The sequence below is a fragment of the Myotis lucifugus genome, unplaced genomic scaffold (genome assembly GCF_000147115.1).
Source record: "Myotis lucifugus unplaced genomic scaffold, Myoluc2.0 scaffold_372, whole genome shotgun sequence".
NCBI lineage: Eukaryota > Metazoa > Chordata > Mammalia > Chiroptera > Vespertilionidae > Myotis > Myotis lucifugus.
In genome coordinates, this window is record NW_005871420.1 from 388710 (window position 1) to 402010 (window position 13301).

At 45.0% G+C, this 13301-nt stretch overlaps 1 long non-coding RNA gene across 1 annotated transcript; it reads left to right on the forward strand.

The window, feature by feature from the left end:
- Positions 1-7642: 7642 nt before the first annotated feature.
- LOC111828464 lies at positions 7643-8788 on the forward strand. The gene is made up of 2 exons (XR_002832334.1): positions 7643-7736; positions 8583-8788. It is a non-coding gene; the product is annotated as an uncharacterized LOC111828464 (long non-coding RNA).
- The last annotated feature ends 4513 nt before the right edge of the window (positions 8789-13301 follow it).

Genomic DNA, 13301 nt, shown 5'->3' on the forward strand with positions numbered 1-13301 from the left:
TCACGGTGTAGGCACGGGGCTCCTGGTTCCAGGACTTCGTCTTCCCGGCCGCGGGACAGTGGGAGAGGCCTGACCTTGTGCAGACTCGGTCTCCCCCTGTGGTCTCTGGGCTGCTTTGAGGGTTTTGTGCGATGAAGCTCACATCACTCTTAGCAGAGCGGCAGGGGCCTGGGGGTGCTCCGTACAGGAGCTCTTATCAATGTCAGCTCCACCAGGGAGCGCTCGTGGGGGCTTTGTGGGCGGGGAGCGCTGAGCCACCGTCCGCGGAACATCCCCTCACCTGCGACCCAATGAAAGGCCACAGACTCCCTTCATTCAGGTGGAAGTTACCAAAACCTCCATCCCCATTTCACTGAGGTTCCTAAACATGGTCACCTTTTATCTGAAACCATGTCCCTGAGGCAAAGGTCAAGCTGTCCATTTGGGGTAAAAGATAAAAAAATAACAACTTCCTCTACTCGGTACTGTAGGCTTGACGGAGCCCGTTCAAGTGTATGATCTCAGTGGGTCCTCCCGGCAGCCGGTGAGGACGGAGGACAGCTGCAGGTGAGGACACGGAGCCCAGAGGTTGTCCAAGGCAGCATGAGGGACAAGGGCCCAGGGAAACTCAAGCCCAGAGGTTGTCCAAGGTGCATGAATGACAAGGACGAGGGAAACTGAGGCCCAGAGGTTGTCCAAGGTGCATGAATGACAAGGACGAGGGAAACTGAGGCCCAGAGGTTGTCCAAGGCGCATAAATCTCGGGTCTGCCCAAGGCAAACAGCGTGGAGGCTGGCTCCTTAGATCTGGAAATAACACGGAGAGGCCCTGCTTGTCTTTCCGTCTCTGCATGTGGCGGGCTGGCTGCTGGAGCGGCGGTGACCCACACGGTTAGATGTGCTGTCTGGGGTGTGTGCGCCCCGTGCAGGGGACAGGCTCCCTGCTGGGGTGCCCTGGACACGTGTCCTCCTCCAGAAAGGGCCTCCCCAGCCTGGCGAAAGGGTCCTGCTTCACGAGTCAGCGCTGCACGCCCTCCCGGCCTCCCTGGGTGAGCCCTTGACAGGACAGGGAATCCGTGCCGAAGCCGAGGAAGGACTCAACGCAGTCCTCCCAGGGGGCGGGGCGAGGTCCCAGCCAGCGACGGGAGGGATTCACTTGGCGACTAGAGGCGTTTGTGATGAGCGGAGTAGACCTTTAAAACAATACGAACAGCGAGTTTTCTCTTTGTTTTTCTTTTTTGTTAGTCCTCACCCGAGGATTTTTCTATTGATTTTTAGAGAGAGTGGAATGGAGGGAGATGGGGGGAGAGAGAGAAACATCAATGAGAGAGAGACACACATCGACTGGTTGCCTCTCACACCAGGGCCGGGGATTAAACCTGCAACCTGGGTACGTGCCCTTGACTGAGAATCGAACCTTCGACCCTTCAGTCTGTGGGGCAACGCTCTAACCACTGAGCAGCACTGCCCAGGGGGCAACAGCGAGTTTGAACTGGAAACCGCCAAGCGAAAGAGGATGGGGCAGAGACCACGTGAGAGGGTTGTGGGGGGTGTGGAGGGCTTTGCGAACGAGCCTCCACTCGCTCTCCTGCAGACACGGGGCCCTGGGAGGGAGAGGCCGCGGGCAAGTCCCGTCAGGCTGCAGGCCCTTCCCGGACGCGCTGGCACCCTGGAATAGCCACTCCTCCGTGCTCACACGTAGGCAACTTATCTCAGGTCTTGTTGGGGCTTAGAAATCCCTTAATCTCCCAGGATCGTCTTTAATGGATCAGCCTCTATTTTTATTCTTGGATGGAGAGGTGAATCAGAGACTCGGCTGACTCCCCGGCACTTGTGGAGGCCTGTCCCCCAGCGAGCGCCGAATTCCTTGCAGCTTCCAGCAGGTTAAGGACAGAGCTGAGGCTGAAATGCAAACGCCAGCAAGACGGGGCCCGCTCTTCCCCACGGAATTCGAAACATAGTAGGCAACCAGCAAATACCGCTGAAGACAAACATCGCGGGTGGTGTGGACTCCAGGAGCTTTCTGGCGCCCCCCCCCCACCCCCCAATTCCGTGTGTGGAATGCAAGCTGATGGCAGCCGGCAGGGGGTTGTCTGAATTGATAAGCCTGATGCCTATAATTTTCCCAAACTAATGTATTTGTGGCTGTGGCTACATGCATGGAACTTTCTAGGCTTGGTGAAAGCTCCAGGACCTTTGTTTTTTTTCCCTACATGTGGTCACCCCCAACCCTCTCTGAGGATGTGGGGTCCCAGGGGATGCAGTGTTCTGTTGAGCCAGTGGGTCCTTTAGATGCTTATCGGAAGCCATTCTGGGCCCGTAGAAGTGGGATTTATGTTGTTCTGGATGCCATAGTCTGGGGGCCAGGTGGTTACCAGGAACCAGCAGGACTTGGTGGGAGAGGGAAATGGGGGGCCAGGGCTGCTTCCCAAGTGGCTTCCCCTACGTTTGCTGTCACAGGCTTTGTCCAGACCACCCAACGTGCTGATCGAGTCTTTGGTGTTAACACAGAACTTCAGTCTCCCGGGTGGAGGGTTGGGTAGGTGGAGGAAAGAGCTGAGGAGAGAAATGCTCACAGTGGTCACATTTTAGTCGTTACTTAAGGTCCTTAGAGGAGCAGAAGGAAATACTTTCTCATTTGATCAGTATTAATTGAGCACCTGCTATGTGACAGGGAGGGTCTTCGGTGTTTTAAGAGATGTCAATGCCAAGGGGCACTTACACTATAGCAAAGGGAGCAAGAAGGATAAAAACAACACCCAACATATATAAGATAATGTGATAACAAATAGTAAGTATAATGCAATACAGTCATCCTATATAATAAAAGGCCAGCAACCATAAACGTAATGACTGGAATGACCGCCCGACCAGTCGCCATGAGGTGCATTGACCACCACTCGGTCCCCCCACCCCCAGCCTGCAGGCTCCGATTGCAGCATGGCGAATGGGGGAACCATGGTGAACCGCATGGCGGCGGGGTGGGACTGGCAAGTGGGTGGAACGGCCAACCTCTTGGTCCCTCCCCCGGTCCGCATGCTCCGGGGAACTGGAGCCATGTTGTGATCGGGGAACAACGGTGAACCGGGGGGTGGCAGTGGGGCAGGGCTGGGACTGGCGAGCGGGCAGAAGATGGCCCTGATCGCAGGCTAGGCCTAGGGACCCTACCCACACGCGATTTCGTGTGCTGGGCCTCTAATAAAGATAATGAAACAAGCAAATGTCAGCTTGTTGAAGGGGTTGAGTGCACTGGAAAGAAAGGCAACAGAACAGGGAGGAGGGCAGAGAACTTGCCAGAGGGTGGAAAGATTGCAACTTTAAACAGGGAGAGTCAAGGTCAGGCCCACTAAGAGGAGGGCCTTCATGCAAAGGCCTGCAGGGGGTGAAGGCGTTTGTCACCGGGGCATCTGGGGAAGCGTGTTCAGGCAGATGGAGTGGCCACTGCAAAGGTCCTGAGGCAGGAGCACCAGCCCTGTTCCAGAGCAGCAGGGAGGCCAGTGTGGTTGGACCTGGAGGGAGGGGAGAGAAATGGGGGGCTGGGGCGGAGGAACGGGGCCAGACCACTTAGGGCACTAGGGAGAAAGAGAAAAATCAAGAATGGCCCCTGGCCTGCTGAGCACGTTGGTGCTGGATTTGTTTAATCCCCGATGGGATTCTTCTGGTCGGGGAGGGGAGATGTACATCATGACATGCGTGCCCAACCCCAAAGGGGTCACACTGCTCCGCTCTGAAGAACACCACTGTTCCACGGGGCATCAGTTCTGAGGGGCAAGAAGGCAGCTGTCTACACGTCTTGCTCCTCACAGATGTTAGGACGGGGGAAGGGTTGAAAACCAATGTTGTAAACACATTGACAGCAACATCTATTATCGCCTAATATGTGCAAACTCTCCAATAAGTCTATTCTTTATCTTATTACTTATCTTCCAACTAGGTATCTTGATATGAAGTACACTAGACAATGAGGGACAATTTTTTAAAGGTTCTTAAGGGGTATATCTGAGTGAAGGAACTAAGTATTTTGGTAGAGTCTTTTCCACGTGCTCATTTCAGATCACATAACCAATGTACACTTCATGCTTTGTGGATGGGGCCAGACTCTAAGGAGTGATGACTATCTGATGGGTCAATATGTTAGTTAATGTGGTTTTATTCCTCAGGAGGTGAGATTTCTGTCAGTTTAAACGTCAGATAAAACATTCTCCGTGGCTTCATCTGGTGTTTCTAACAGTCTCTCTTGCACAGTAATTACGCTGTTGGATTTTAAATTCCCCTCTTTTGATTATTTGCAAGCTGCTGTAGAGGTTCATGACGTGTGGTGAATTTTAATTCCTCTGAAGCCCCGGTTTGAGACTCAGCTCCTACAGGGATGGCACCCAGAGGTGGTTCCAGCTTCCACCCAACATCTGGCCTGACTGTGGCTTCATCGTCCAGTGCTTGCTCCTGAACTTCTCATATGACAGAATGAGCACTTTTTGGTGATGTGGTGTTCTAAGGTGATATGAACAAATACTATGGACTGAATGTTAGTGTCTCCCCAAAATTCATATGTTGAAGCCCTAACCCCCAATGTGATGGTCTGAAGAGGTAGAGCCTTCGGGAGGTGATTAGGGTTAGATGAGGTCATGAGGATGGGGCCCCATGATGGGATTAGTGTCCTTATAAGAAAAGGAGGAGATGTCAGAGCGTCCTTTCTCCCCCATCTGAGATACAGCATGAAGATGGCCATCTGTGATCCAGAAGCAAATCCTCACCAACAACTGCATCTGCGGGCACCTTGGTCTTGGATTTCAGCCTCCAGAGAAATAAATGTCCATTGTTTGCCCTGAATGGTTTGGCTCAGTGGATAGAGCGTTGGCCTGCGGACTCAGGGGTCCCAGGTTCGATTCCGGTCAAAGGGCCTGTACCTTGGTCGCGGGCGCATACCCAGTGGGGAGTGTGCAGGAGGCAGCTGATCGATGTTTCTGTCTCATCGATGTTTCTAACTTTCTATCCCTCTCCCTTTCTCTGTAAAAAATCAATAAAATATATTTTTAAAAAATGTCCATTGTTTAAGCCACTTAGATATTTTGTCATAGCAGCTTGAGCTACAATAACACAACTGAGGCTTTTCGTAGTCGTTGTGATGCAAACGCACAAATGTCAGCTACCATTTCTATTTTTTCTTTTCTGAACATTTAAAAAATGAATTACATACAAACGAATTAAATACAATAAAACGCACAGGTCTTCAGCGTTTAGTTCAGTAAGTTTGAACAATTGTGCACCTGTCTAACCATCACCTCTGTTAAGACCTAGGGCATATCCACCAGCAGAACATTTCCTTCTGCCCTTTCCCAGGTAATTATCGGCCCACCCTCACAACCTTGGAGGCAGCAGATCTCTAGGAGGCAACTCTCACCATAGATTAGCTTGGTCTGTTCTAGAGTTTCAAATCCATAGATTCTTCTTTGTGTGTTTGACCTCTGTCACTCCATGTGATGTTTGGAGATAATTACTATTACATGTTGTTGAGCCTATGAGCAATCTCTCCCTTTTTATTGCTGAGTAGCAGTCCATGTATAGACATACCACAATTTGTGAATCCACCCTCTAGTTGATGGGCATGTATTTGTTTGGCTATTGTGTATATTTTGACTGTAAAAATTCTTGCATATGTCTTTCTGTCGACATGTTTCATTTCTGTTGGGTAATGCCTGGAACTGGAATTGTTGAGTCATAGAAGAGACACATACTTAATGTGGAAGGAGCTGCCAGACAGATCCCTAACGTGGTGGTGCCATTCCACTCTCTCCGATGGAGCGATGCGTAATAGTTCCAGTTGTTCTGCATCTTGCCAGCATTTGGTGTTGTCAGTCGTTTTTTATTTTAGCTACTGTGGTGGGTGTGAAATGGCATCTCACCGTCGCTTTAGTTTTCACTTCTCTGATGACAAATGCCATTGAGCAACTTTTCATGTGCTTTCTGGCCTTCATGTATCTCCTTTGGTGAAATGTCTATTCGAGTATTTTGCCCATGTTTAAAATTAAGTTATTTGGTTTCTCATGTTAATTTGTAGGAGTTGTATTTATTTTTGTACTTGTCTCTTCTCCCTTTTACTCCCTAAATTCCTTGAGATATTTTGTCAGTTCTGTCTACAGTGCCCGCCACAATTCTATGTAACAAGCAGGTACTTAATAAATACTTATTGGATTATCAGCAAGGATTAGGTTCTGTTTAGACAGTAGTATTACGTGTTGATTTTAGTAAAAGAATTCGGTCAAGGTTATGTGTTTCATCTTTTCTATTGGCAGCATATATTATTTTTCAGTTATTAAATTTGACATTACTCTTTTCTAGTATGTCCATCTTTTACAAATATTCAGGCTATTTTCAAATGTTTTAGGCCAATCTGACATATACCACTTGAGCTTGGAAACTATGATAAACTGTATAGTTAACTTTTTACAAGACTAAGGAAGATCTGAAGTTTTCATGATAGGTGGTCTCTTCTAGACATTAAAATATTTATAGTCTTAAAAAAATAGAACATTGTGTACTATCCTCTTATGTTTGTCTCCTCTTCTGAAGTTCATGAGACATTTCTTAGCAAGAGCCAGAGCCTAAGGGGCAGAAAGAAGAAATATAAATACTTCTATTTGAAGATAAAGATGGCGAGCATCGACAAAGAGAATATCTGAGGCTTTTAAAATCTTGTCTCCCTTCCAGTTTTGTCAGCCAAAGCATTATAAACTTAAGTTCTGCTTTGAAAGAACACCTGCAATGATGTCATCTTCATATTCTTACATTAGTTTCTAGAGAGACTGGCCAGCTCAGGGGAGCCAGAGAAATATTTCTATGCTTGTCCACTTGAACATTGTCCCAGACTCTTGGCTCTTGGGTATTAACCCATGTTTTAGCAACACTCTCATGCCCAGGGTGATTCAGAGAATCATAAACTTGAATCTTGAAAATAATATGTAGCCAATAACTTTATTACTTTTCAGTTGCTTGGATTTAAATTCAAATGAATTCAATAAGTTAATTTTTTTCTGACCTCAAAAGTAATAATTGCTTGTTGTAGAAATATAGCATAAAAGTATACAGAAATTGAAAATGGTCTGATAATCCATCTCACAAAAATAATAAGTATTGAAACCTCTTAGGTTTACTTGCAGTCATTTTTGTTTTGGGGACTAATATATAATTTCTGTTCTATGAAAAAAGAATCATGTGAATATATTCTATGAATTCTGCTTTTTGTTTATTCCATGTTGCTTTTTCCAGAATGATTTTCACACATTACAGATTTTTAATGACTGTATAACATTCCATTATGTGCTGCTTCTCCTTATATTTGTGTGCTTATCAGTCAAGTTTTGTGGTTTACCTCATGTTGCTAATAAAAATTTAATCTTTTCTGCCCAGGGGAGTATATTTTCTGTTTGCTTCCTATTGGTTTATGAAGAAGCTATTGACTGCTGTACATTTAGCATTTTTTAAAAACCTGGCCATGGTGCTAAGCTTTCTTGTAAATTCTGAGTGTTTCAGAGTTGATTCCCTAAGTGTTTTGGTTATCTACTCATATTGTTGGTATATAATACGTTTTCGTCCCCTCTGTCCCAATGGTTATAGATTGTATTTCTCTTTCAGATCCTATTACATGAGTCACATCTTCTTAAGCAACAGGAAGTAGTAATACTGGAAGCAAACACACCTGCCCCGATTCTGATGTTCCCTCAGTGTTTTAACGGGAATGCCTCAGTGTTTCACTGTTAAGTAAGATGTTTATGTAATTATTATGTGAAAGGAGTATCCTCTAGCTTTTCCTAAGGATTATTTTATTTTGGGACTATATTTTAGGTGTTATTTAATGCCCTTTAAACTATTATTAAAAGTGGGGGCTGCTGACGTAAAGTATTATGATGTCAGATTTGCTAATATTGAACCCTTTTGCAGTTCCAAGGTAAGATTAGTTTTCCTGGATCATGGCTAGAAAATCCTTTTGAGATACTATTTATTTTGCAGCTACTTTATTTAGGATTTTAAAATTATACCCAAGTGAGGTTTAGGTGTAGTTTTCTTTATGTTGTATTTTCGTTGTTAGGTGCTGAAATCAGGATTAATATAGCTTCATGAAATAGACTGTGTTGCTTTCCCTCCTTTTCCAGGCTTTGGGATAGTTGGTATAACCTAATTGTTAAAAGTTTGGTCATAAGCATGGGAAAAGATGCTTAGCATCATTAGTGAGTCAAGAAATGTCAATCAAAACTACAATTCAATATACTTCACACCCACAGGAAAGGCTAACATGTACTTTTTTTTGTAAAAAAAGACAGAAAATGATAAATTTTGGCAAGAATGTGGAGAAATTGGAACCCTTGTTCATAGCTGGTAGCATTTTTAAATTCTTCAAAGCAGAGATAGAAAATAAACATATGCACAAACGAAGGAAGGTAAGAATGACTGTGAACTTTTCGTCAGAAATTATGCAGGCCCTAAGGAACAAAGGGAGATAAATTGATGATAGATAGATAGATAGATAGATAGCAAGCAAATCTTGTCAACCTATAATTCTATTCAGGGAAATGAATCCTTTGAAAAATGGAAATAAAATCTTTTCAGACAAACACAAGCTGCAAGAATTTACTTGCAGGAGATCTGCTCTACAATAAATAGAAGCCAAGTTCTTTAAATCACAGGAATGTGAAACCTGTGATGACATGAAAGCTCGGGTGTATACAGAGAAACGGAGAGTGCCCAAAATTGGTAAATATATGGTAAATATAAACTTACTGCCTCATTAAAAAGTCCTTTGGAAGGTAACTGAATATCAAAGCCAAATGTAAACATGTATTGTGGGGTTAAAATTATATGAGAAATAAAATGTGACAACAACAAAATAGCACCAACAACAGGGAGGAAAGAGAAATGTAATGTTCTAAGAATTGTCCATTATACATGAAGTGGCATAAAATGGACGGTGGTAAGTTAATGTTGAATATTACAAACCTTAATCACCTTCAAAATAAGGAAACAAAAAGTATAGCTTGTCATTAGCCAATAGTGTAGATAAATAGAAAAGTAAAAAATATATACATATACATTTAATCCAAAGGAAAGCAGGAAAAGAGGAAAGAGGAAATAAGGAAGGGTTGGGGCAAATAGAAAAAAGTAGAAACGTGATAGGTTTAAGTTCACCCATATTAAAAATTTTAACATGTGTAATAGTCCACACTCCAATTAAAAGACAGAGCTTCTAAAATAAAAAAGACAGACAAAGGTATGTGTGATCTACTAAAAAACCTACTTTAAAGGTGATGACAAAGACATGTAAGAGATGGAATAGACACCCATGCACACTATAAGCAAAATAAAGTCAGAGTGGCTTTATTAACATGAGAGAAAACAGGCTTCAGAAGAGGAATTATTAACAGAGACAGAGATTTTATGGTGGCAGAGGTCAATACACCAAAAAAATTAACAATCCTGAATGTGTACATACACAGTAAATGAAGCAAAACTGACAGACCTGAAAGACGAGGCAAATTAACAATTTTAGTTGAAAATTTTAGCACTTCTCTCATAATTTACAAAACAAGCCAACAGAAACTCAGTAAGGATAATACTATTCATCAGCTTGGCCTAATTGACACAAAAATATCTACCCGACGCCAGCAGAATAGCCATTTCTTTCAAGTGACCGAGGACCATACACCCAGATAGGCCAGGTGCCGAGTCATACAATAAGCCTTGGCAAATATAAAAAGTCTGAAATCATACAAAGTTTATGCTTTGCCCAACAGCAGAATTTAATAGAAAAACAACAGAAGAATATCTGAAAAAAAATCTCCAAATATTAAAAAATTAAACCATATGCTTCTAAATAACATGTGTGTCGAAGAAGAAATCATAAGGGGGGTTAAGAATATTTTTAACTAAAGAATAAAAACACAACCTGGCGACATTTGTGGGGTATAGCTTAAAAAATGATCCACACTTCCAACTTAAAATGCTGGGTCGGGTGGTGGGGGGCAGAGGGAGCAAACTAAACCAAAAAATAAGAAGGAAGTAATAAACATAAAAGTAGAAATCAATGGAATAAAAAACAAACAAAAAATAACGTGAATGAAATCCATAGCTGGCTCATTGGAAAAAATTTTTAAATGAAATTGATAAATCCCTTACTAGACCTATTCAGAAAAACAGGGAGAAGTCACGAATTACCACATCAGGAGCCAAACAGAGCATTATTACAGATCCTATAGACTTGCAAGGATTATAAGGAGACATTATGAGCACTGTTACTCTAATTACTTCAATAATGTAAAAGAAATAAATTCTTCATAATATTCCTTTGGTTGCGTAAAAGAATGTCCTTATTCTTAGGAGATACATGCAGACATATTAACAGAGCAAATCACTTTCAAAGGGTTCAGCAAAATCTTAATTGGTGAATCTAAGCCGTGGGTATACCCATGTTCATCGCGTTCTTTTACCTTTTCTGCATATTGGAACATTGTCATCATACAAAGTTGGAATAAACACAAATCAAGACACACTCTAGTTATTAGAGAGGCTCTGACTCCAAATTTCTCATGAAACAGGTCTGTGATGAAAAGAACAGTGTCATGACCTTTCCCCCCAGAGGGCAGGGTCATGGCCTTCCCTCTGAGTCAGGATGTCGCTTCTGGGTGATGCTGCTGAGCTGGGAGCTCCTAGGAGATGAACACAGAGAGGAAGGACCGAGATCCCTGGGGGCCAGTCTGCCCCTTTCATCAGCAGCAAGGAAGGGGCAATAAAAAAAAATCGAGTAAACTCTGGATGTGCAGGTCCTAACAACTCATAAAATGCCCCCGGCAGTCAGCATAGACTTTGCTTTATAAACAGAGGCTTGGCCTACTTAGCTCTTCCCAGAGGTTGGAAAAAAAGAGAGGCCTTGACTCACACAGACATGAAACCTTTGACCTAATTGGATACTAATTACTCATAACAGCTTTGTTTACTCATTCGTCTCTTAAACCAAGCTCCGTGTGAGACTCCAGCGTCCACAAAGAAGCAGAATTGCTGCTGGGAATAAGACACAGAGATTTATTGATTCAGCCCAGATGTCCTTCATTTATTCAGCCCCGCCGTCCTTTTTTCCAGAAAAGTGGTTGCTAATTGCATAAGAATAAATAATACAGGGGTTGATAAACCTAGGGATTTATCTACAGAACAGCTTTCCTGCATTCCTATGAGCTGTAGAGTTAGGATCTCGGGTAACATTGACAGTCAGAGGAATTGGCCATCTGAAGCCACGCTGGGTGGGACCTGCGGGATTTTCCGTGCTGTGATGTGTCTCTGGGATAAGTGTCTCTGTAAAGGAAACAAATGGCTGTATGTTTACTGATTGTCATCAAGTGCAAGGGAAAGAGGCCCGGTAATGTTGGCTTCCTTTTGGCCTTGGGTCCTGGCTGATGGCTGGCTTCTAACCACCCTCCGTGCTGTGTGGAGACTCGAGAGGGAGTGATAGGTGGGCAATGCATCAGAACTTCTCTGCAAGATGTAATTGGCCCTCTTACTACTTATCTTCCTACGACCCATTTGCTCACCAAATGGAGCATCTCCACTGCTCGCTGCTATTATTGCCGCTAGGTATAGTGGTAAAAATAGACGAAAGGAATTGCGGTGTTTATGCAGCTCACGTTACGGTTGATTTGGTAAAATCAAACTTCTTTCAATAAAGAACAAAGCATGTGAGGAAGACTTTGGGTTTAGAAAATCTGGGTTTCACCCCAGCGTTGCAGCCGCTTGTTGGAGAGCCCGAGGGGTGAGCCCTTGGACCCACCTCTAGACCTCGAGGTTTCCTCCAGCGTGGGCGGGAACTTGACCAGATTTCCAGCGGCAGCCCTTCCTGCCCACACTTCCTGAGAGAAGATCTTCCTATGGTCCCGGGCAGAAGAGCGTGGGCTTTGGAGGAAGGCATGGTGGGTGGGTCAATCATTAAATCTCTGATCTGGCTCAAGTCATCTAACCACGCTGAGCTTCCGTTTCCTTGCTGCGAAATGAGATAAGAATGCTCAAAGAAGGTACCATCGACAAGGCAACCCCCACCGCCCCTGGCACGCCATCAGACCTCCCTCAGGAAGGTATGCGTGAAAAAAGGTTTTGTAATGCAAAAACCACGATCATTTCACCAGCGAAGCAACCAAGACACGGGGCAATTTCCCCTCAATGGGTCAGCCTGTGCGCAACCTAAAACGCGTGAGGACAGGAAAGGCCTCCTGACTGGTTCCATCCCTTTTGACCACCTTTCGTCTGGAAGACAGGAAGAGTCCCTTCAAATGAAAAACGTTCCTGGCACATACATGTTAGTTTTTGGAAAATGTGTCCATAGACAACCAGGGACATTTTTCGCGCAGCCTGGCCCGGTCCCCCGAGGCTGGGCAGGAGGTGCACGGGGACACGGGGCTCGGGGCTGCTGGACAGCACCGTGCCTGGGGCTGTGGACAGCTCTCCTGGGTCCCTTGTCAGGGGCAAGGCTCCCTGTGACCACTGTGTGTCATGTCCTCGGGGCCTTGAGGTAGAAACACGTTTCCCAGGTGGGTCTGCGCTCCCCACCGCGGGAGCAGAGGGGGTGCACAGAAGTGGAGCCTGGGGGACAGAGCTCCGCCCCTCCCTTGAACACCTTTCTGAGCGTGAGCTAGGGTTGGAGGAGTGGTGCGTGCACTTCCCCACCTCTCTGTCCTGCGGGACCAATGGCGGATGCACGCCTTCCCGCCCAGTTAGCAGAGCCCAGCAAACAACGAAATTAATTCTGCCTGGTATTCGCCTCATTACACCCAGGCGCCCACTGTGAACTCAGTGTCACTGGTCAAGTTCATGATGAATTTTGTGTCAAGCCCAGAACATTCCCAGAAGGTCGCTTTTAAAATAAATACCTAAGAGAAGAGGTTTACTTTTTCGGTGTTGTTTGTCTAGTTACCTCTGTTTCCTTAAAAGTCAGAGGAATAGGAATCAGATATACATGCATTTTTCACCATCACGGCTCCCTGTGCCCGTTTGTCTCTCTCAGGAAGTGAGTTGCTATAACGGGGCATTCACTTCTCCCAGGAGAGAAAGAAAATGCCTATTTTATCTCCAGCCTATTCTTCATGAATCTTCGTAAAGGAGGTAATGGCTGCCCAATTTTCTCATCCCATTCAGAGGCCAGGGGTGGGCGGAGATGTGATTTCAGCTCAACGATCCCACCCGATGCCTGAAATGAGGTATTCGGCAGGCGTGGGCACAGAATTGCCCGTGAACGTCAATCTGACATTATTCCAGTCTGTCAGATTTCATTCACCCTCACCTGGGATTCAG